The sequence below is a fragment of the Aulonocara stuartgranti genome, assembly GCF_965226115.1.
Source record: "Aulonocara stuartgranti genome assembly, chromosome: 3".
NCBI classification, from domain to species: domain Eukaryota; kingdom Metazoa; phylum Chordata; class Actinopteri; order Cichliformes; family Cichlidae; genus Aulonocara; species Aulonocara stuartgranti.
In genome coordinates this window covers 68,456,545-68,477,779 of record NC_138941.1, presented here as the reverse complement: position 1 = coordinate 68,477,779, position 21,235 = coordinate 68,456,545, and the positions used below count along the sequence as shown (strand labels likewise).

Genomic DNA, 21,235 nt, shown 5'->3' with positions numbered 1-21,235 from the left:
CTGGAAAAACTAGTCCATGCATTCATCTTTAGTAGGCTTGATTACTGTAACAGCATCTTTACAGGTCTACCTAAAAAATCAGTCAGACAACTACAGCTCATTCAGAACTCTGCTGCTCGAGTCCTCACTAAGACCAAAAAAGTGGACCACATCAGTCCAGCTCTGAGGTCCTTACACTGGCTGCCTGTCCGTCAGAGGATAGACTTTAAAGTTCTGATGCTGGCCTATAAAGCTCTGAATGGTTTAGGACCAAAATACATCAATGACCTCCTGACCCAGTATGAACCATCCAGATCCCTCAGGTCATCTGGATCCGGTCTTTTATCAGTTCCCAGAGTCAGAACCAGACACGGAGAAGCTGCATTCAGCTTTTATGCTCCTTATATCTGGAACAAACTCCCAGAAAGCCTCAGATCAGCTGAAACACTCAGTTTATTTAAATCCAGGTTGAAGACTCACCTGTTCTCAGCTGCATTTGAATAAAGCACCAAATCCACACTTTAAGCTTAAATTTCAAAACTTACATTTAACTACTGATTTTATCTACTGTTCTGATTTTATCTGTTTTGATTTTATATACTGTTTTGTTTGTTTGTTTGTTTGTTTGTTAATTAGTTAGTTTATTTGCTTGTTTTAATCAATTTTAAATCATGCTTTTTATTTGTTCTTGTTTCTAATGTCTCTGTAAAGCACTTTGAATCACCTTGTTGTTGAATTGTGCTATACAAATAAACTTGCCTTGCCTTGCCTTGCCTTTACATCTGCTTTGCTTTATAGCTGATGTACTGTATCGTTTGTGTTGTTGTGTTTGCACATCTCTGTTGCTTGTGGGGCTCGCACACAAGAATTTCACTCGCATGTGCTGTGCCAGTGTGCCTGCACATGTGATGTGACAATAAAAAGTGATTTGATTTGATTTGATTTGAAAACCCTTAGGAATAACCAGTGTCTGATTGAGCTGCCTGGCTGCAGACACGTAGAGACAGTGCGAGAGGAAAAGCAAAGCTGGATGAAGCACTTTGATTCTGCAACAACATACTTGGTAAACCTAAGCAGCATTCCCACCCCCACCTCCTTGAGGTTGTGCCCTCACTTTTAGGGTGGAAACTTAGTAAAACCTGAGGCCATGCTATCGAAGGGGATCCTGAAAGTACCCCAAATCAAGATTGCCTCCTCCCACTGGCCATGTCTCAGTGGGTCATACAATAATCCCAGCGACAGTATGAAGTTTTGACCCATTTGTTGGGATGGTGAGAGTATTATCTGTCTTTGGACATTTTGCCTGGGAGATACAAAAAGAGTGGGGAAACAGGATGAAAGGCTTATTCTCTAATAATGTGCCACTGTGCGATGTGTTCACTGCAACAGATATACATGTGGTAAATGCAGACTACAGACACCTTGGCAGTGCCAGGATTGCTGATTGAAGTGATTGCAGAGAAGCAGTCTCCTCATCTGCAGTGTGAACAAATTCAAATTGTGAGCAATGGGAAGGTCAAACAAAATCACAAATGCATGCATAGATACTAATTATAATTCCAGTATCTCCTCCTTTGAATGTTGAAATGTACTCACTCACTCACTTTTTATTATTATTTGTAAAAATGTGTACAAATGGTTGGTTTTTTGTTCTGTTTTTATCAATAAATCTCAGCAACAAAGGACATACACCCACGTGTGTTGATTTCTCCCTAAGACGGCAAACTGAAACACTCCAAGTTGGTGACTTTTGGAGATTTATTTCCCTGGATGATTGAGAATGCATCAAGATGAAACACAAAAGGGAAGTTCACAGCTTTTAGCAGCTCCCCCACCCCCTCAATCACTCACCCCCACTCCCCTCCCTCCAGAATTCCTAGGTAACAGCCTAATTAACATATGAATGACTAGCCAATTTAGCTTCCACTTCGCTGAAGCCAAAAGCCTACCAGTCATTTGACAACTCTCTGGGTCTAATAGGTAGAAAGGTAAAAGCCTGGGGCTGCTGGTGCAGAAGAACATTTTTTTTTACTGTACAACATCAATTTAGAGTAAACTTGTTTTGTTTTGGATAAATAAATATTGAAATATATTTTGAATTAATTAAATGTCAGAATAAAGAGAGACAGAGCTGTCTATTTTTTATCACTTTCATCATATTTAGGAGTACATATACACTAAGTTTATTGTTAATTAATAAGAAAACTGCAGACGATTCCATTCTGAGCTGAAGAAGCTTCTGATAGGTTAGTAGAGTCCATGTGAGTAAACAGGTGGCACAGCTGTGGATGCATATAAGGCAAAACACAGAGCCTGTTTCTGTGACATGGGAAAATCAAGAGATGTCAACCAAAACACCAGGAAAAGGATTGTGGAGCTCCATAAGTGTGGCTCAATTTTGAATACAATTTGGTGCCATTTGCAATTAAGAAATACAGATAGTTTCTGTCTTTACTCTTAAAGTTAACAAATGTGTTTTTTTATATTCATCAATCTAAAGAAATTTAGTCTGATTTGATGTTACAATTAAAAAGTGTATCTGTTTTTATCTGAAGAGTACATAAATATCTGGTTCTTATCAGACTGAACTTATCAGTCTTTGCTCGATCACAGCGGGTGGTCATCCCCTTGTCATCAAAGCGTAGGTGTTGCATCATATCTTGGAAGCGGCTTCGTGCCATAGTTCCAATTATCTGTGTGTTTCCCAGGTTTGCTGACCAGCAGTCATTTACAGATGGAACCCTGTAAACCCCCCGCAAGATGACAATTGCAATAAATGCCATTAGTTCAGGGAGGTCCATGAACCAATGAACATGCTCCGTTTGTTGTGCATGTTGAATAGTCCATTCTTGATGATTGAGAATGCTTCAAGATGAAACACAAAAGGAAGTTCACAGCTTTTAGCAGCTCCCTCATTCACACACACCCACTCCCCTCCCTCCAGAATTCCTAGGTAACAACCTAATATACATATGAATGACTAGCCAATTTAGCTTCCACTTGGCTGAAGCTAAAGCTTAGCTAAAAGCCTACCAGTCATTTGACTGCTCTCCGGCTTTTAAAGGTAGAACGGTAGAAGCCTGGGAGTCCTAGTGTGTTAATCACATGTTAGAATTGTATATACAGGTGCTTCCAGATGCCTATAGCACCTGCTGCTTATTGCATTTGTGTATAATACGTAATAAACATTAAGACTAAACAGTGTCTTTATTTTATCAGACGTCTTTATTTGCGCTGGAAGACAATAAAATTGTCAATGGAAAATTGTATTTAGTAGTCAGTATAATCTTTTAGTGATATAAGTTTGCTTATGGTAGGATGCTGTTTGTAGTTATTTGGTAGTGACAGGATGTGTGATTTTTAGCAGGCTTGGTTCACCCCCACATCCTGGGAGCGTGGGAGAGGTCGTACCTTGTTTTATTGTTTTAACGTAGCTATGTCTGTTTTAGTCTAAGTGCTTTAACTGCTGGACTTCCTCACCGTGCCATCTAGGGTGGGGGAGACTACCCTCTTTATGACCAAGGATGTACCTTTTGTGCTTTCATGTTATATGACCCTTTGATCAACACACACACCACACACACACACATACGCTCAATGGAGTATAAATAAAGACCGGGGCAGTTCTCTCACTGGGGTCTCAGTCTGGAGGCTGCCCTTGCTAGCAAGAAGTTCTGTGTGTTTCTCTTCTCTGAGTCTTTACTGAAGAAGTGTTTTAGAGTATTTTCCCTAACAAAAATACAGATGCATCTGGAGATTATCATATGAAGTCCTATTCTAACGGCTGATTTCCCTCCCCCAGGCTTGTACCTGTGGCTTCCTGTCCTGGGGTTGGCTGTTCTCCTGCCCTGCAGCCCATCCTTTTGTTCATACTCCAAGACTATTTTTCTATATGTATTCTTACTAGTGATGGGACGTTCTGTATCGAGGCTTCGGAGCGTGTGTCGAGTAATGGAGGGGGCGTTTCCGCGAAGCGCGTATCGAGGCTTGCTTCATTTATGGGAGGAGCTGAAAATGATGACGTCCGAAGCCTCGCTGCCCGGCTGTACCACGTGACTGGTTCATGAAGTGGTTCGAACTTTGCCGCGAGATATGACAGCGATATAAACCCCTCAGACTTCATTCAAAAATGTGGGTGTTTGATGGAGAGTTGCGGTTAGTGTGAGTTTGGAGACCGTTTGGAGGTTTATGAGAGTGAGGAGAGAAAGTCTGGAGAGAATGGAGCCAGCTAAGAAGAGGAGGATGTCCTCCCCTGTAAGGGAACATTTTGATCTTATTCCTCCCAACAAGGTATGTAAATTTCTACAGAAGATGTATTTTCATGATACTGATGGTGCAATACAATTTATGTTAAGCTGTCTTTACTTTTGTACAAGGTGAAGTGTTTGCTATGTGCCAGGGAGCTGGGATATAACAACAACACCTCATCCATGCTTAGGCACTACAGAGCTTTGCATGAGAATAAGGGGAACACCGATTGTGGAGCAAGACCAGGTGAGCCATCAAATGCAATGATAATATAGGATGCAGTAATGTTACTAAATGATATAACAATATTATACAACTGTAATAAGTTACGTGTTTGATATTTATATTTGTGCTTTGTCTTTATTGTCTTTCCTCAGGAGAACAATCTCAAATAGATGAAGACCTGGTCAGCATGGTGATTGAGGACTCCCAGCCATTTAGCATTGTGGAGGACAAAGGATTCAAAAGACTTGTTAAATCATTAAATCCTAGCTACGTTCTCCCCAATAAAGGTTATAAAAGCAGTGAAAATTTAGTTTTTACAGAATAAAATGTGAACAGGCAGGACTGAGGCTCAAAGCCTCAGTGTGTAGCTGTCCATACCTCAACGTTACAAAAGCACAACTACTGTCCACACCCCAACCACACCTCACCTCACAGTAAATGATCATTTCCATTTCAAGCATTTCCAAATAATCATTTCCCATACTGCCACTATAAATATACACAGTATACTGCCATCACTACAATATACATGTTTTACACACTCCTTTTGTTGTTGACATTTACAGGCTGTGTGCAAAATGCCACACTCTTCAAATTCATGCCAGCTATTATTTTTACGTCCAGTAGGTGTCCTGCTAGAGCAAATGAAGCTTCATGAAGCTTCGCGTTGGGGTGAACCAATTGGATGAAAAGCTTCAGTGCTTCATGGGGCTTCATCTGCCCATCACTAATTCTTACCCCCTAGCAGCCGCCATTTCATAATGTTGCAAGCAATCACAAACTCTACAGTCTGTCTAACTCCAGTGTATCCCAAGCAATCTATTATTCTGAACAGAGCTAAACTCAACATAAACTGAATCCGCATTAAAGTTAGCTCGGTGCTTACCTTTAGATGAGCCCACAAACCGAGAGAAACTCCGTGATGAAGCTGGAAGTCTCTCCAAACAGGAAACAGATGAGGGAGCAGAGACCCACGTGGTTCCCGTTGATTACAGCTACAATCCAGGAGACAAGGGTGTGCAGATCGATGCAGACATCGATCCAAACGTTGGTAGTGGTATATGTTCCTGTAAGTTGTCAAAGGAGCTTGCAAAGAAAAGCGTCTGGTAGTGATGGCCCGCTTGAAGCTGACGCTCCGGAGCGTGTGTCGAAAAAAAACAACACACTGGTTCAGAAGCACTGTGTCGAGGCTTGCTTCGTTTGGCAAAAGTCACGTGACCAGTGACGTCCGAAGCTTCATTACGCACGTAACTGCTTCGGTACCTGATTCAAACGGATATAAGGAAGTGAATCATCCACGGGATTCGTGGAGTGTGTTGATGGTGACAGAGAGCGAAGAGGTGATCATTCCACTGACAGATATGGAGCCAGCGAGGAAGAGAGGACGTTCTGGCGTGTGGAAATATTTTGAGTTGATTTTGCTCAATTCATTTTATCTGCCGAAGTGAAAAACTTGAAATGTCCAAAATCATGTTTTCATAATGTAAATATCATTACAGCATATGACTTTAGGAACACTTCCATGTGCATTAAAGCTGATGAAGACTACAAAAATGTATTTGACACTATACGTACATTACATTGCTACACAGTTTAGAAAATCATTTTGTTTATTGTTTTTAGGTGATAGTCTGCAGGACCCAGGAATACCTGCATATCTACCAGCTTGCAGTGTGGTTCCTGCACTCCACAGCCTCTTCTGTTCCATGCAAGTGGATTTTCTCCAGGGCAGGAGAAACTATTTCTAAGAAAAGAAACAGACTCAGCCAGCACACAGTAACACTAATCCTCTTTTTAACTGTAAATAACAAAAGGGCTACCTGACATAGATCATGTTTTTACTTTGCAAGTTCTTGATTAGAGGTGGGTTTTGATTATCGCCTTTCTGATTAAAATCCATGCTAAATTGAATAAAGTGATATTGATTCATTACAATCCTGTGTCGATTTGTAAATTAATGTTATTATGCCTGAAACGCCAGCATCTCGGGTTAAACCTCACAACATGTCGTCAAACACCATACAGCTAAAACAGTAACTGGGAGCAGGTTTACGGATTCTGCATACAAGCGTGAACACAGAGCGCGGACCCGACGCGTCAGAGTCAGATTTTGATGTGTCGTCGGGTCCGCGCTGTTTGCCTCTTTTTTCTTCGCTGGCTTCTGCAGCTGCAGGTTTCATAACTCTCTGTTTACATCTCTAATTAAGGCTCACATGTGTCAGCTTTCTTTTAATAGATACGAAATTATGGATATATACTGTTAAATGATCAGACTTGTAATATTTCTGACTGAGGCAAAACTTTCCAGATTCCAATCAAATTGAATCGGATTCTGTATCGAATCAAAATGATTCTACAAATCAGTAACGATGCAGCCGTACTCAGCCCCCTAAGCATTTTCCCTTTCCAGTTCACAATCAGTCCCACCCCTAGGTCAAAAATATGTATAGGACAATTGGCCTAATCTAATATTTTGTATGAACCTGTCCAGCTGTCCAGTGATTAAATGACAAGTAGATGGAGGCAGGACTTCACAGCAGGGGCATACTCCATAATGTGCTGTGCGTTATCATATGTATATTGTATATATTGCTCACTTATTGTATTTACCAACATCAAGGAGTTATGAGCAAAGAAAGGCCACACCATAGTGCATGTTTAAATAGGGAAAGTTTATTGATCAAAATGTATTACGCAAATACGCATTACATTTTTTCAGCCCCCCAATCGAGAAAACAAAACCAATTACATGTTCAAAGCAACGGAATGGTGGCCCAATATCAGAGAGAACTCCACTCTTGAGTGAGCAGTGATAATTGAGCAGTCCGTTTTATTTTGCAGATTCAAGCTGCTCTTCTAAATTTTCACCACCAGATGTCACCGGAGAGGACTGTGTTGAAAAGCTTCGAGTAATGAACCGTTTTTCAATACAAGCTTCAGTGCTTCGGAAAGCTTCATTTGGCCATCACTAGCGTCTGGACTTCTTTAAGTTACTTGAAGACGTTTCACCTCTCATCCGAGAAGCTTCTTCAGTTCTAAGGTCAAATGGTGGAGAGTCCCACTACTTTACTCCCGTTTCATAAAAAAGCAGCTCTCTCTGCTCGACTCCTCTCCTGCACAGACACTTTGCTCCGCCCCCTTTTCCGGCTCTGCTGTGATTTGTTGCTGCGAGGTCACGTGACTCAGGGTCACAAGGTAACCACGTGGGGTGTTATTTCAAAAGTAGCGCCTATCTCATTTTCCTAAATTCTTTTCCTTGGCCTCGATGAAAATCGTGGGAAGGAGATTTGCTAAGGACTCAGGGAAAGAGAGGAGCGATGTGACACCGGATGTCCGCCCGTTGAAACTACATTGTGCAGAAGATGGACTACAAAACAAACTCTTACTTCGTCACAATGTGTTCTAACCCTGTTGTTTTATGGAGGTCATATAAACGAGAACAGCCTGTTAAAAATATCCTTTCATTACAAAGTTTGAATTTTAAAGAAGAAGGAACCTTTAGGGTCAGATTTACTAACATCTGCTCTGCAGCAGCTCAAAGACATCTTTTGATGTTAAAAAGCTGCTGGATTTACTGAAGAGACTCAGTGTCAGTTTGTGACTGAAGTTATGACATATGTGTTTGTAAGAGTTTCATTTTCAGGAGAAGACGATTTAAATGAGTGACACAAATGTAAATTACAAAGTCTGTGGTGCACAATTTACTACAAATTGCAAAAAATCTACCACAGAATCCTGTCTTGTTCCTGCTGTGGTTGTGATAGTGAGGACAGTTTATTGTTTTAGGGGGAGATGTTATCAAAACAAGTCTCTGATCCGCTCAAAGTTGTTATTTCAGTTCCAAAAGTTTGGCTCTGGCGTAAAACTCTCCAGTCAGATCTTATACTGATTATTTTGAGGTGAGCCCCACTTATTTTTCCTTAATAATACAGTTTATGTGAAACCAAGCAGAAATTAATTACACTTCTTAATTTTTTATAGTGCACACAGCTAACTCTTTCTGCTGAATATGTAAAAAATAAAAGTGTTACTGTGTTACATGCCTGAATGTTGCTCATGGTCTGATGGGAAATAATGTTTTCTGTTCTTTAGCACATCGAACAGTCAACTGTTCACAGAGTTTAGGTTTAAAGGATGAAACAGTTTGCACTGATGCATCTCTCCTCTCCTATCTGAAGAGTATGTAAATATCTGGTTTCAACTGTATATTTGATGATGTTGGTGTTTGGCTTGATTGTCAGAACAAAGAGGGAGAGAGAGGAACAGCGAGAGAGAGAGAGAAACAGAGAGGGAGAGAGATGAACAAGAGCAGGTGAGACACACATGGTAGTCACATGGTTGTTTACCAAAAGTATCACCGTATCATAGGTACTCATGTATCTCATACCTAGTGTTTCTTTTTAGGTTTGTTATTTTTCAAATTCTATATTTATTACGTTCTGCACAACAAGGCTAAATAATTATATAAACTTTTCTCAATCTAAATAGTGGACTTTGGTAGAATTAAAAAAAAGGTGCAGTGCAGGTCTATGATGATTTTTAGTGCTACTATCATCTAGTTCTGATTCTGGTTCTGTCTTGGTTAAATCCTAAGTAGTCCTGATTTTAAACTGTTGCAGTCCAGTTTTAATTCCAGATCAGGGCCCTGTGCTTCGTACGTCGCTCACTACATCCAAGATCAAATGAAACATCCAAGGCCAAACCATCGCGCTAACCGTGAGCGCGCTAATCCGGTTCCCCGAACACACCTGCTGTTGACGATTAGTACAGCTGGATGAAGTAATGTGCGATCACTGGGTGCCGTAAAAGGGGATACGCATCGATAGCAGAAACAGTGATCGGCAACCCGCTGATTGGTCGGCGAAAATGTCGAAGGGGCGCGCTCGGTATTTTCCGGCAGCAGAGCAAGAACTCTTGAGTGAGGGATTTCAGGAGTTTCAGAGTTTAATTAAAACGCAAGAGAACACTGCAAAGGCTGCAAAAGCAAGGAGAGAGGGCTGGCAGAAAGTTGCTGACTAATCAAACTCGTAGGTAATGTAATAATAATAATAATAATGGATTGGGTTTATATAGCGCTTTCCAAGGCACCCAAAGCGCATGACAATGCCACTATTCAGTCACTCTCACATTCACACACTGGTGGAAGCAGCTACAGGTGTAGCCACAGCTGCCCTGGGGCAGACTGACAGAAGCGAGGCTGCCATATCGCGCCATCGGCCCCTCTGGCCAACACCAGTAGGCGGTAGGGTAGATTTATCATATCACACTATATTATCCAATATTATATTACATTATATTATATTATAATATGTTATATTATATCCCCTTTCACATTAGAGCCACGACAGGACCCACTAGAACATGGGAACAAGTAAAAGTGAAATATAAGAATATCCTACGGAATGGTAATATTTATCACTTATATTGCTTTTCGTCTCTTGGAAAGAGACCCTGAAATAATCTGTTTGTTTGTTCATAACAGCAACCAAGAAAAGGGCAGAGCAAATAAAGACAGGTGGTGGTCCTGCACCCCCTCGTCAACAAGTTGGTTAAGTAAATAATACCCTCACGGGAATATCGATATCTCTCAATGAGCACACTGTCGCGCTGAGCTAAAGGATCCTGTCTGTCCCGCAATATATGCTGAATTCTGAGGACTCTCCTTATCAATCTTGCACCTTCCGCAATGGGTGGCTCGCGTATACGGACAGGACATGGCTGCGACAGGCTTCCCAAATCCACCTTCGCTTTTATAGCCGTGGTCTCTCATCTTGATTACACGAAGTAATTTGCAATTACTACTCTGAAATATGAATTACATCTGTAATAATCACATACATGTAATAGAATGTTAATAGTACATTTCCCTTTTTTAGGAAATGACCTGTATGTATCTGTGTGACATCAATAAATGGATCAGGTGCTGCATTATCTTTAGTTACAGTGATGTTATTTATTTATGGTGAAACAGTGGAAAAATATCGCTGTTGCTTTCGTATAAATGACGCGGGCATACCTGCGTGGCCGCGATCTAATCCTGTTTACATAAAGTAAACCTGCTCCCCAGCAGGTTTACGCTTACGGCTCTGTTGCTATGACAGCAAGTCCCGGATGGGCTTCGGGGAACCGAACGATCCAGGATCACGCAAAATCGTCAACAATCTAATCCAGCTAACTCACTTAGCGCGGTACGAAGAACAGGCCCCCAGTTCTGGGTCTGGTTGAATTGGGGTTTAGTCCTCGTGTCTTGATACAGCCCCAACTTTGACCCGAGCAGCACCAATTAGTGGCTGAACGACAGAGTTGTCTATGAAGACTATGAGTGTCTTCATAGTTTTATTTTTGATTTGGCTCTTAACAAGACTCCTGCCTCTCTTTACTTCTATTGGTCCAAAATAATCAACACCAACATAAGTAAATGGTGGAAGATCAGCTGAGATTCTGTTAATAGGAAGATCAGACATTTTCTGCTCACCTGGCTTTTGCCGTCGTCTTTGACACACTATACAATCTTTGATTATTTTTCTAGCTGCTGAATTAGCATGAGGGATCCAGTATTGACGGCGAAGGGTTGAAAGCATGTGATTTCTTCCTCTGTGACCAATCTTTTCGTGGATATACTGAAGAATAAGCTTTGAAACATTGCTTTCTTTTGGCAAAATTGCAGGATGTTTTGTTTCCTCAGGTAAATCCGCTTTGCTCAGTCTTCCACCCACTCTCAAGACACCATTAGCAACTACAGGATCAAGCTTATACAGATGACTTGACTTACTTACAGTGCCAGAGTTTAGGGCAGTCATTTCATCAGCAAAATGTTTTCTCTGCACAAAGCTCACTATAGCTTCCTCAGCCTTGGACAAATCCTCAGTTTTGAGCAGAGTGTTCCATTTATCCTCTTGCTTAACACATATTTGACTTCCACAGTGCGTGCCCAGCAACTTCTGTCTTTTCCTTGTTTGCAGTTTAAGTTTTTCTTTTACTTTCAGGATCCATGCCACACACCTTTTTAATTTTGTCCAGCTGGAGAAGTACAACAGCAGCTTAGTAGTGGGACACACATCTTCTTTCAGCACAGCTGCACACATCAGGCCCTCCCCTTTTATTTCTGGGTCAGCTTCCAAATGGACAGATACACAATTCATGCCTACAGGCCAGTGACCAACAGGTTTACTGAGAAATTCTGGACCACTGATCCAGGTGGACGATTTCAGGAAACAGCCAACTGTCATTCCTCTTGTGGCTGGATCGGCTGGATTCAGCTTTGAACTGATGTACCTCCACTGCTCAACTTTTGTCAAAGCATGAATGGTGGAAACTCTATTAGCTACATACGTTTTGAACCGTATGGTTGTGTTTGCAATGTACTGTAGCACAGTTGTGCTGTCAGACCAAAAGACTGACTCACTCAGATTAAGATTAAGTTCAACTGATAGCATTTTGTCTAAGCGCACAGCTAAAACTGCAGCAGCCAGCTCAAGACGTGGGATGGTGACTTGTTTTAACGGCGCCACCCTTGCTTTACCAATAATAAAGGAAACACACACTTCCTGCTTGCCATTAGATAGCCTAAGATATGATACGGCACCATATCCAGTTTCACTGGCATCGCAAAAGTGATGCAGCTGTGCACTTTCTATCTCCCCAAATCCTTTGGGTGTGACACATCTACCAATACTAAACTTGTTAAGAAGAACTAAATCCTCAACCCATTTTTGCCAGGTTTGTGCCATTTCTGCTGGTATTGTCTCATCCCAGCCAAACCTCAGTTTACATAGATGTTGCAGAATTTGTTTTGCAGGCAGAATGACTGGAGCTAAGAAACCCAAAGGGTCATAAATGGAGCTGACATTGGACAGAATACCACGTCTTGTAAGTGGTTTGTTCTTGTTCACAATACTGAATGTGAAAACATCACGTTCAATATCCCATTGCACACCGAGAGCTCTTTCTGTGGGTAGCTGATCCCGACTAAGGTCCAGCATCTTTACACCTGTGGCTCTATTTTCCTCCGGGATCTGACAGAGGACAGAGCGATCACTACATACCCACTTATTGAGCTTAAATCCCCCCTTGGCACACACCTCAGTAAGCTGCTGATAAAGTGAGATGGCCTGCTCAACAGACTGAGCAGATTTAAGACAGTCATCTACATAAAAACTATGCCTGATTGTATGTATAACCTCCTCTGGGTACAGATGTTGGTTGTCATCAGCAGTCTTTAGTAGTGCATAGGTGGCACAGCTGGGGGAGGATACTGCACCAAAAATGTGGACCAGCATTCTATGTTCCACCAGCTGTTTTGTGATGTCACCATCGGGCCACCAGAGAAAACGTAAAAAGTTTACGTGTTCCTCAGCTACTCTGACCTGATGAAACATCCCTTTAATGTCTGTCATAAGTGCTATTGGACCCTGCCGAAAGCGAATCAGCACACCTAATAAAGTGCTAGTCAGATCTGGGCCTTGTAATAGCTCTTTGTTCAGTGATGTTCCAGAAAATGTTGAAGCACAATCATACACAACACGCAGTGTTTTCTTGCGGGGGTGGTAGACCCCATGATGAGGTATATACCACACCTTTCCTTCCTCATTCTTCAACTGTTCTTGTGGTATGATTTCTGAATGTCCCTCCATACTAACATTGTGCATGAATTCTTTGTATTCTTCAAAGAATAACTGATCCTTCTGAAACCGTTTTAGCAGATATTGCGCCCTCTGCTGAGCCACCTGCTTGTTGTTTGGCATTCTTACGAAAGGGTAATTTCAAGTAATAATGGCCATCCTTAAGTACAGCTGACTCTGACATTATGTTCATGAACTGTTTATCTTCTACAGACATTTCTGCACGCTCATTACACTGGTTCTCCACAAAATCTTGATTATACTGCTTAACCAGCATTTCCTCTAAACTACTTATAGAAATGCGGTTTACCTGGACAAAACTAGCATCATGCTCATCCCTTTCACTACCCTGACTGAGTGGCCCATTGACAACCCAACCGAGACGAGTTAGCACAGCATAGGGTCCATTACCCTCACTGTTAATGATTCTCCAAGGTTCCAGCGCTTTGGGAGAATTCACACCAATAAGCAGCCCAATGCCAGCATTTATCGGTGTCAACTCAACCTCCTTTAAGTAAGGCCATTTTCTTAAGTTTTCTTCTTTAGGGATATTTTCTTTAGTGACAGGAATAAACTTTTGAGTGTACACATCAGGCAACCTCAAATACTCATTCTGTTTCAAAGCAGCTACTTCCATACCAAAAAGTTTATAGCTACTCACTGGCCTTTCCTGACCCATAGTCTTTAACATGATTTCCACTTTTTTTCCAGATGCATTTAACTGCATCATCAACGCCTCAGTGCAAAACGTTGCAGAGCTGCCGGGATCAAGAAAGGCGTACGTCTCCACAACCTTCGTCCCATTTTCCAACTTCACTTTTACTGGAACAACTGACAAGGCACATTCATTAGCCCCGGCCCCAGTATAGCGACCAAAGTTCAAAGAAACAAGAGCATTTGAGACTGATGATTCCTTACATTCAGCTTTAGCTGCTTGCCACTGCCGTTCATTTGAGTCTATGTGGAGAACAGTAGGGTGATTTTTGTTACAGGTGTGGCACGTCAAACGATGTGGACAAGCTTTACTCATGTGGCCTCTCTGTAAGCAACCAAAGCATAAACCTTTACTCTTAAGGAATGTCACCTTTTCTTTGTTGGCCTTTAGTTTGAATAAGTCACATACGTCCAAAAAATGAGTTTGGTCACAAAACAAGCACCGAGTTTGATCTAACCCTTTATCTTCATGGCTTATCTGAATCCGTTCCGGTTTGAGTTTGTCATTGATCTGTTCTGAAACTACAGCTACAGAAGTAGCAAAGCTACTGCTTTTAGTTTTAAGCGGTGTCTTTGATGGTTTTGAAGCTATCTTTTCTTTTGTGTTTTGACTCTCTCCAAAAACAGGATCTAATGCAGCTCTTGTTTGCTTTTCAAGAAAATCAAGAAGATCTTTAAACCCTGCTCTGCGATCGCACTTTTCTGTTATATCAACGATTATTAGTCGCCATTTATCACGAAGTCTAAAAGGCAACTTTGAAACAAGAATCCTCATATTGGTTGAATTTTCCAGCTCATCAAGAAACCCAGCTTCATCCATTGTGTTGAAGCAGCTTCTTAGAAAGAATGTGTAAGCACGTAATGCTGAAGCATCATCAGACTTTAAAACTGACCAGTTAAGAGCCTTGTCTATAAATGCAGACGTTATCTTTGCTCTGTTACCAAAGTTCCACTCAAGCTGCCTTTTTGCCTCAACATAAGCTGTCTGTGGACTCATGTGCATACAACTTCTCACTAAAATTCTGGGCTGTCCTGTAGTAAACTGTTCTAAATAATAAAGCCTATCCTGCATATTATCAGTTTTAGTCTCTATTCCTTGTTCAAAAGCCTTAAGAAAGGATCTAAAACGCAAAGGATCACCACCAAAAACAGGAATGTCTATAGCTGGAAGCAGTGACAACCTCTGTTGGTTTACAAGCATCTGAGTAATTTCATTTTGCTTTGTCATAATCTCTATTAGGGCACTGCTGTGAACATCAACCTGTGAAGAGATTGGCTTTGGGCTCTCCCCTTCTGGTTTGACCCCAGCAGGCGCATGTGTCTCTAGGGGCATTGGCAAAGGAGAATGAACTAAAGGGGTTTTCTTTGGTCTTGGAGCCTTTCGAGCTGTAGCAGCAGGTATGAACTCTGTAGATGTTCCAGAAGGCGCTGTAATCCCGCCTTCTGATTCAACCTCAGCCCTGGATGCAAGGCTCTGCCGATCCTGAGCAGAGGTGAGAATTTGCCTTTTTGCATCAGCCTTAATCAACTTAGTTCTTAGAGCCAATGCTTCTTTTCTTGCTTTTAATTGAACTTCTTCCAGTTCGAGTGCATGTTTTTCTTGCAGTGCGTCCACCTCCGCTTTTAAAGCGGCTCTTTCCACTTCAGCTTCCATCAGCGCAATTGAAGCCGCACGTGAGCTTTTACTCCTTAAACTTAAGGCTGCAGTAACATTACTGGGCGCTTTACTAGAGCCCTTGCTGCCAGGTTTAGCAACTCGTTCAGAAATCATGTCGCTCGCTTCTTGCGCTACTTGTGAGACACTATCATGCGGCGCAATGTCACTGTCATGAGATGCTACCTTTGATTCAACATTAGAGGCTGCAACTTCATCCTTTTGTGGATCAGGGTCTGCAGTTAACCAAGTGTCGATTTCATGCAGAAAGTCTTTAAAACTGATCAGCTTAGGTTCATACCAATCGCTGTGATCTGTTTCTTTTTCGTCATCGTTCAGCAATTTTTGAACTGAAGTCTGTGAGTCCATAAACTCTCCCAAATAATCATTAAATGTTCTCATGTGTTCATCTATGGAGGCTTTTGATTCTCCAGCATCAATGAGAGCATTAATGTCATTTCGTTTTCTTGTCAGAACGCCAAGCTTCGCTCTGCGTTTTTTAATTAAATTAAAAAGCTCTCTTTCTTGTTCCTCCATTTTAACCAGAAAATTCGTTTCACAAGGTCCAAAAGATAATTGTTTAATACAAATGTTTCATGTTGCAGCTCAGCATCTCGGTTGATCCAAACAAAGTTTCGCATTTACTCACGAACTTTGCGTCATTTTTTCAGTCCATTCTGCGAAGATCCAATCTTCCAAGTCCAATTCATGCAAGTTTTCCCATCTTCCAAGTTGACATCCAAGCGAGTCAAAATGATTTTTTGACTTAAATGTCGCGGCCTTTTACTTTCCAAACAAAAAAAATCCAAGGAAAGGCCGTGGGTGGCAACGGGAGGTTTGTTTTGGAACGCACTTCTGACTCATTGTTTAAAAATCATATGCCGTTTATTTCAGGAAAAAAAAAATACAAACAGAAATCAGCCAAATAACTTCTTAAAACTTAAACGAAAGTTAACTTAACTTTCTTTAACAATTCAAAAGTGGTCAAAAAATCATTTTTTAACCCTCCCGTCCTCCCATCTGACATTTGGCAAACAAAACAAAAACCTCTTTACCACACCCATCCCGGGTGCTCTTAATCTCTTAATTAATGGGAGGGTCCATAAACTAATAAACCAATCACTTTCCAAAAGCATTCAACAAAAATGGCCATAACACAGATTCTTACGCTGGATGGCATTACCTTGGCCTCCAGTAACATTGTGATGAACCTTGGAGTAACGTTTGACCAGGACATGTCCTTCAACGCACATATTAAACAAATATGTAAGACTGCTTTCTTCCATTTGCGCAACATCTCTAAAATTAGAAATATCCTGTCTCAGAGTGATGCTGAAAAACTAGTTCATGCATTTATTACTTCCAGGCTGGACTACTAGAATTCATTATTATAAGGATGTCCAAAAAACTCACTGAAAAGTCTTCAACTAATCCAAAATGCTGCAGCAAGAGTCCTGACAGGGACTAGAAAGAGAGAGATTTCTTCTGTTTTGGCTTCCCTTCATTGCCTTCCTGTTAAATCCAGAATTGAATTCAAAATCCTGCTCCTCACATACAAGGTCTTAAATAATCAGGCCCCATCTTATCTTAATGACCTTGTAGTACCATATCACCCTATTAGAGCACTTCGCTCTCGCTCTGCAGAACTACTTGTTTTTCCTAGAGTATTTAAAAGTAGAATGGTAAATGGCAAATGGCCTGTATTTATATAGCGCTTTACTAGTCCCTAAGGACCCCAAAGCACTTTACATATCCAGTCATCCACCCATTCACACACACATTCACACACTGGTGGGAGGCAGAGCCTTCAGTGTTCAGGCCTCTCTTCTGTGGAACCAGCTTCCAGTTTGGATTTGGGAGACAGACACTATCTCTACTTTTAAGATTAGGCTTAAAACTTTCCTTTTTGCTAAAGCATATAGTTAGGGCTGGACCAGGTGACCCTGAATCCTCCCTTAGTTATGCTTCAATAGATGTAGGCTGCCGGGGATTCCCATGATGATGAGTTTTTCCTTTCCAGTCACCTTTCTCACTCACTATGTGTTAATAGACCTCTCTGCATTGAATCATATCTGTTAACCTCTGTCTCTCTTCCACAGCATGTCTTTTATCCTGCCTTCCTTCTCTCACCCCAACCGGTCGCAGCAGCTGGCCCCGCCCCTCCCTGAGCCTGGTTCTGCCGGAGGTTTCTTCCTGTCAAAAAGGAGTTTTTCCTTCCCACTGTCGCCAAAGTGCTTGCTCATAGGGGGTCATATGATTGTTGGGTTTTTCTCTGTATCTATGAAGCGCCCACGTCTCTCAGATCAGCTGATCAGCTGTTCCTGAATGTACCCAGGACTGAGCATAAACTTAGAGGAGATCGTGCTTTTTCTGCAGCAGCTCCATTTATTCATTCAGTCATTTATTCTATGTATTTTGCCAGAAACGCCAGGCGCTCACAAAACTATTACAATGACCACCAAACAAACAATAAATGAGAGCAGGTGAACAGATTCCACACAAAGACATGAACACAAAGCACGGACCCGATGCATCAGTGACATGTCGTGTTTCTCACCCGACGACATGAACGCGGACACGCCGTCGGAGCAGAAAGTCAACATCTCACCGATTCTGAGCTGCAGCTTTTGTTCCTCTCCGGCCTAAAGAAAGCTATATTTTTTCTGCTTAATACTTTTTTTTTAAATTATGCCAAATTGAAAAATGATTAGCTTGCTGTTGTTTTGTGTTTTATCCTCAGTTACTTTGAAACACTTACTGAGTCAAAATTGAATTTAATCAAATCAATTATAGAAATCAGTGATGATACCCAGCCCTAGTGAGTAGCCTAAGCCCAACAGAAGTGGAGGTAGCTGTGGGTAATGAGAAAAGATGAAAAGGTTGATAACACATTATATGCAGTAAATACACTGCCCAGGTGTCCCCTCTCCCCACTGCCTGTCAATAAAGAACTTTGTGTTGACAAGATTGTTAGCTAATCATTTACAAATCTATAATATCTGCATGGACAGCGTTAACTGATGAGGTTGAAAAATTCAATACTCAAAAGTTTACTCTTCAGCCACCACGCTTCTGCCATCTGCCTTTTTTTTATTAGCCACAGTAAAGGCTGCGCTATGAATTCTGGGATATGTTGCGCCACGAATGAATAGAATAGAATTCAACTTTATAGATATGTGAGTATATTACAGAAATGGGTCTATTATGGTATGTTATAATGTACACGGTATGAAGTATGTTGTAAATATTCTATAACTATAAGTATGTACAGGCTGTAGTGAGTACAAGCTATGTACAGGCTATGAACAGGATATAAATATGAAAAACTATACAGAATATGAAATAAACAACTTTACAGAAATCTGAGATATACAGCTATACAGAAATGGGAACTATGCAAGCTGCAAACAGTTGTAGGGTTAAAAATTATCGAATGTACAGAATGATTATTTACACAGAGCTATACAGTAGTGCAGTTAAGATAAGTGAGATATAATTCCTACAGAGGCTATATAAAGTGCTAGTGGTTGTGAGTAGTGGTTCACTCCATGTTATTATTGTGTGTTTGAGGGTACAGTTGTCCATTGTGGGTGCGTGTATGTTCAGTCCATGTGTTAACGTGGGTCAGATGTCAGGAGGCAGAGTTCAGGAGTCTGACAGCTGTGGGGAAGAAGCTGTTCCGGTACCTGGTGGTCTTAGTCCGGAGGCTCCTGTAGCGCCTCCCAGAGGGCAGGAGGGTGAAGAGTCCATGTGATGGGTGACTGGGGTCTTTGATGATTTTCCCAGCCCTTTTCAGACACCGCTTCCTGTAGATGTCTTTTATGGCAGGAAGTGGTGCTCCGGCGATGCGCTGGGCAGTTTTCACGACCCTCTGCAACGCCTTCCGGTCTGAGGCAGAGCAGTTCCCATACCAGACTGTTATACAGTTGGTCAGGATGCTCTCGATGGTGCAGCGATAGAAGTTCACCAGGATGTCTGAGGACAGGTGGTTCTTCCTCAGAGTCCTCAAGAAGACGAGGCGCCTGTGAGCCTTCTTGACCAGCTTGGAGCAGTTGGTCGTCCAGGTGAGATCCTCGGAGATGTGGACTCCCAGGAACTTGAAGCTGCTCACACGCTCCACAGCCGTCCCCTTAATGTGGATGGGTGGATGTGGGTCAGCATTCCTCCTGTAGTCCACGAATGATACACCTGACTCCTTCAAGTCCGGGGAAATGAAGTGCGCATTTCCGGCCGCATTTGGAATTGGGACAGCCTTCATCACGTCGCTGTGGTGTAATCAGCCTCCAAATGGGGTCTCAAAATTGTACCAAAAAATTCTGTACCTCCCTCCAACCACACACTTGTTCGGGTTTGCCATCAGCACTGCCTGCCTCAGGGAATCCAGGACCGTGACCAACCACTGCACATGCTCCACTGAGGTATCACTATGAATGATGACATCATCCAGGTAAGAAACAGCATATGCAGTGTGAAGACGCAGCTATCGCTACAGGAAGTGCTGAAAACTGGCCGGGGCTTCCAACAAGCCAAACGGAAGTGTGACGAATTGGTACGAACCACACAGAGTGGAGGAGGCCGTTTTTGTCTTTGGACTCTGCAGACAAGGGAATCTGCCAATCAGCTGTGTTTCAAAGTGGTGCTCCATGAGAGTCGTGCACACGGGCAGGGGGGGAACACATCTGCAAAGCGCTGTTGCAATGCAGGAACATCTGCTTTATTGGAATGTGTGAGATGTTAATCACAATGCATCTTAAACACACGCTCTAAAAGCGTCATGCCCACAGCACGTTTTTGAGAAAAATCAAATATTTTAGTCCTTGAAGATCATTTTAGAGTTTTTAATAGAGATGGACCGATCCGATATTACGTATCGGTATCGGTCCGATACTGACCTAAATTACTGGATCGGATATCGGAGAAAATTAAAAAAAATGTAATCCGATCCATTAAATATCACGAAAGCACCTCACAAAACTTGCAACACGCCTAACTCACATCAGAACGTTAGCACGTCGGAGCAGTATGCATCACGTGATAGAGCGGCTGTGGCATGCGGGACCTGTCGGTGGTCTGGATAGCATGTGGAGCTTCGCTAGCAACCTGGCATTTCATCTCCGACAAAGTTATCCCGAGAGAAGTAAAGCAAGTGTGTAAGTCCATCTCTGAATGTTTGTAAAGCATTCCCACGTTAAGCTTAACAAGCGACTGCCTCTTGCTCTCCGGCTGCTACTTCAATCGTGAAACTGATCAGCTGATCGGCTTTTCTGTCGCGAGTCTGTCTCTCTTGTTTGTTTTTGGCCCACTTTGCACCAGAAAGAGGAAACCAGCGGCTGAACAACAGCAGCACGTTTAAGCTTGATAAGCTGTTGTTAGAATTTATTTAATATTACTTTCTACACCAGGATCTTTTTCTACGTAGCTGACGGCTGTAACTGTGCAGGGGCGGATCTAGCAAAGTTTAGCCAAGGGGGCCGATAGGGCATGAACAGGGAAAAGGGGGCACAAAGACAGACTTTTCTTTCTTATTCTCATTTAAAATGTCGAGCTTTTAATAAATAATTATCCAAATCTTACACCCAAAGTTTTAATTTGATGTAAAATGAATAGAAGTCAATTACTGTATATAGTAACTATTAAGTCTAATATATATACCCTAGTAAGCTATAGTACTTTTTACTTTGGGAAGGTACCATCTGTGCAGTCTGCAATTTTGTTGAAGAAAGATGTTGAATCTATTTAATATTTCTTGAAAAAGAATTGATTTCTGTGCATTTTTTTTCACACTGCATCAAAT

General features: G+C 41.8%; 1 protein-coding gene and 1 long non-coding RNA gene across 10 annotated transcripts in view; one reads left to right on the top strand and one right to left on the bottom strand.

Annotated features, from left to right (window-relative positions):
• LOC309693526 (uncharacterized protein) overlaps positions 1-21,235 on the bottom strand; it is a 311,788-nt gene that overhangs the window by 194,201 nt on the left and 96,352 nt on the right. The window contains exon 1 of one of the 9 annotated variants that reach the window (XR_014272667.1): positions 5,339-5,430. The exons of 7 other annotated variants lie outside the window; for them this stretch is intronic. The gene's annotated coding sequence lies outside the window, so the exon portion shown is untranslated. Of the gene's footprint in view, positions 1-5,338; positions 5,431-21,235 lie in introns of those variants that run through there. One more of the 9 variants, XM_082512830.1, reaches the window with a different exon arrangement.
• LOC309696777 lies at positions 8,649-18,391 on the top strand. The gene is made up of 3 exons (XR_014273651.1): positions 8,649-8,764; positions 15,028-15,280; positions 17,541-18,391. It is a non-coding gene; the product is annotated as an uncharacterized lncRNA (long non-coding RNA).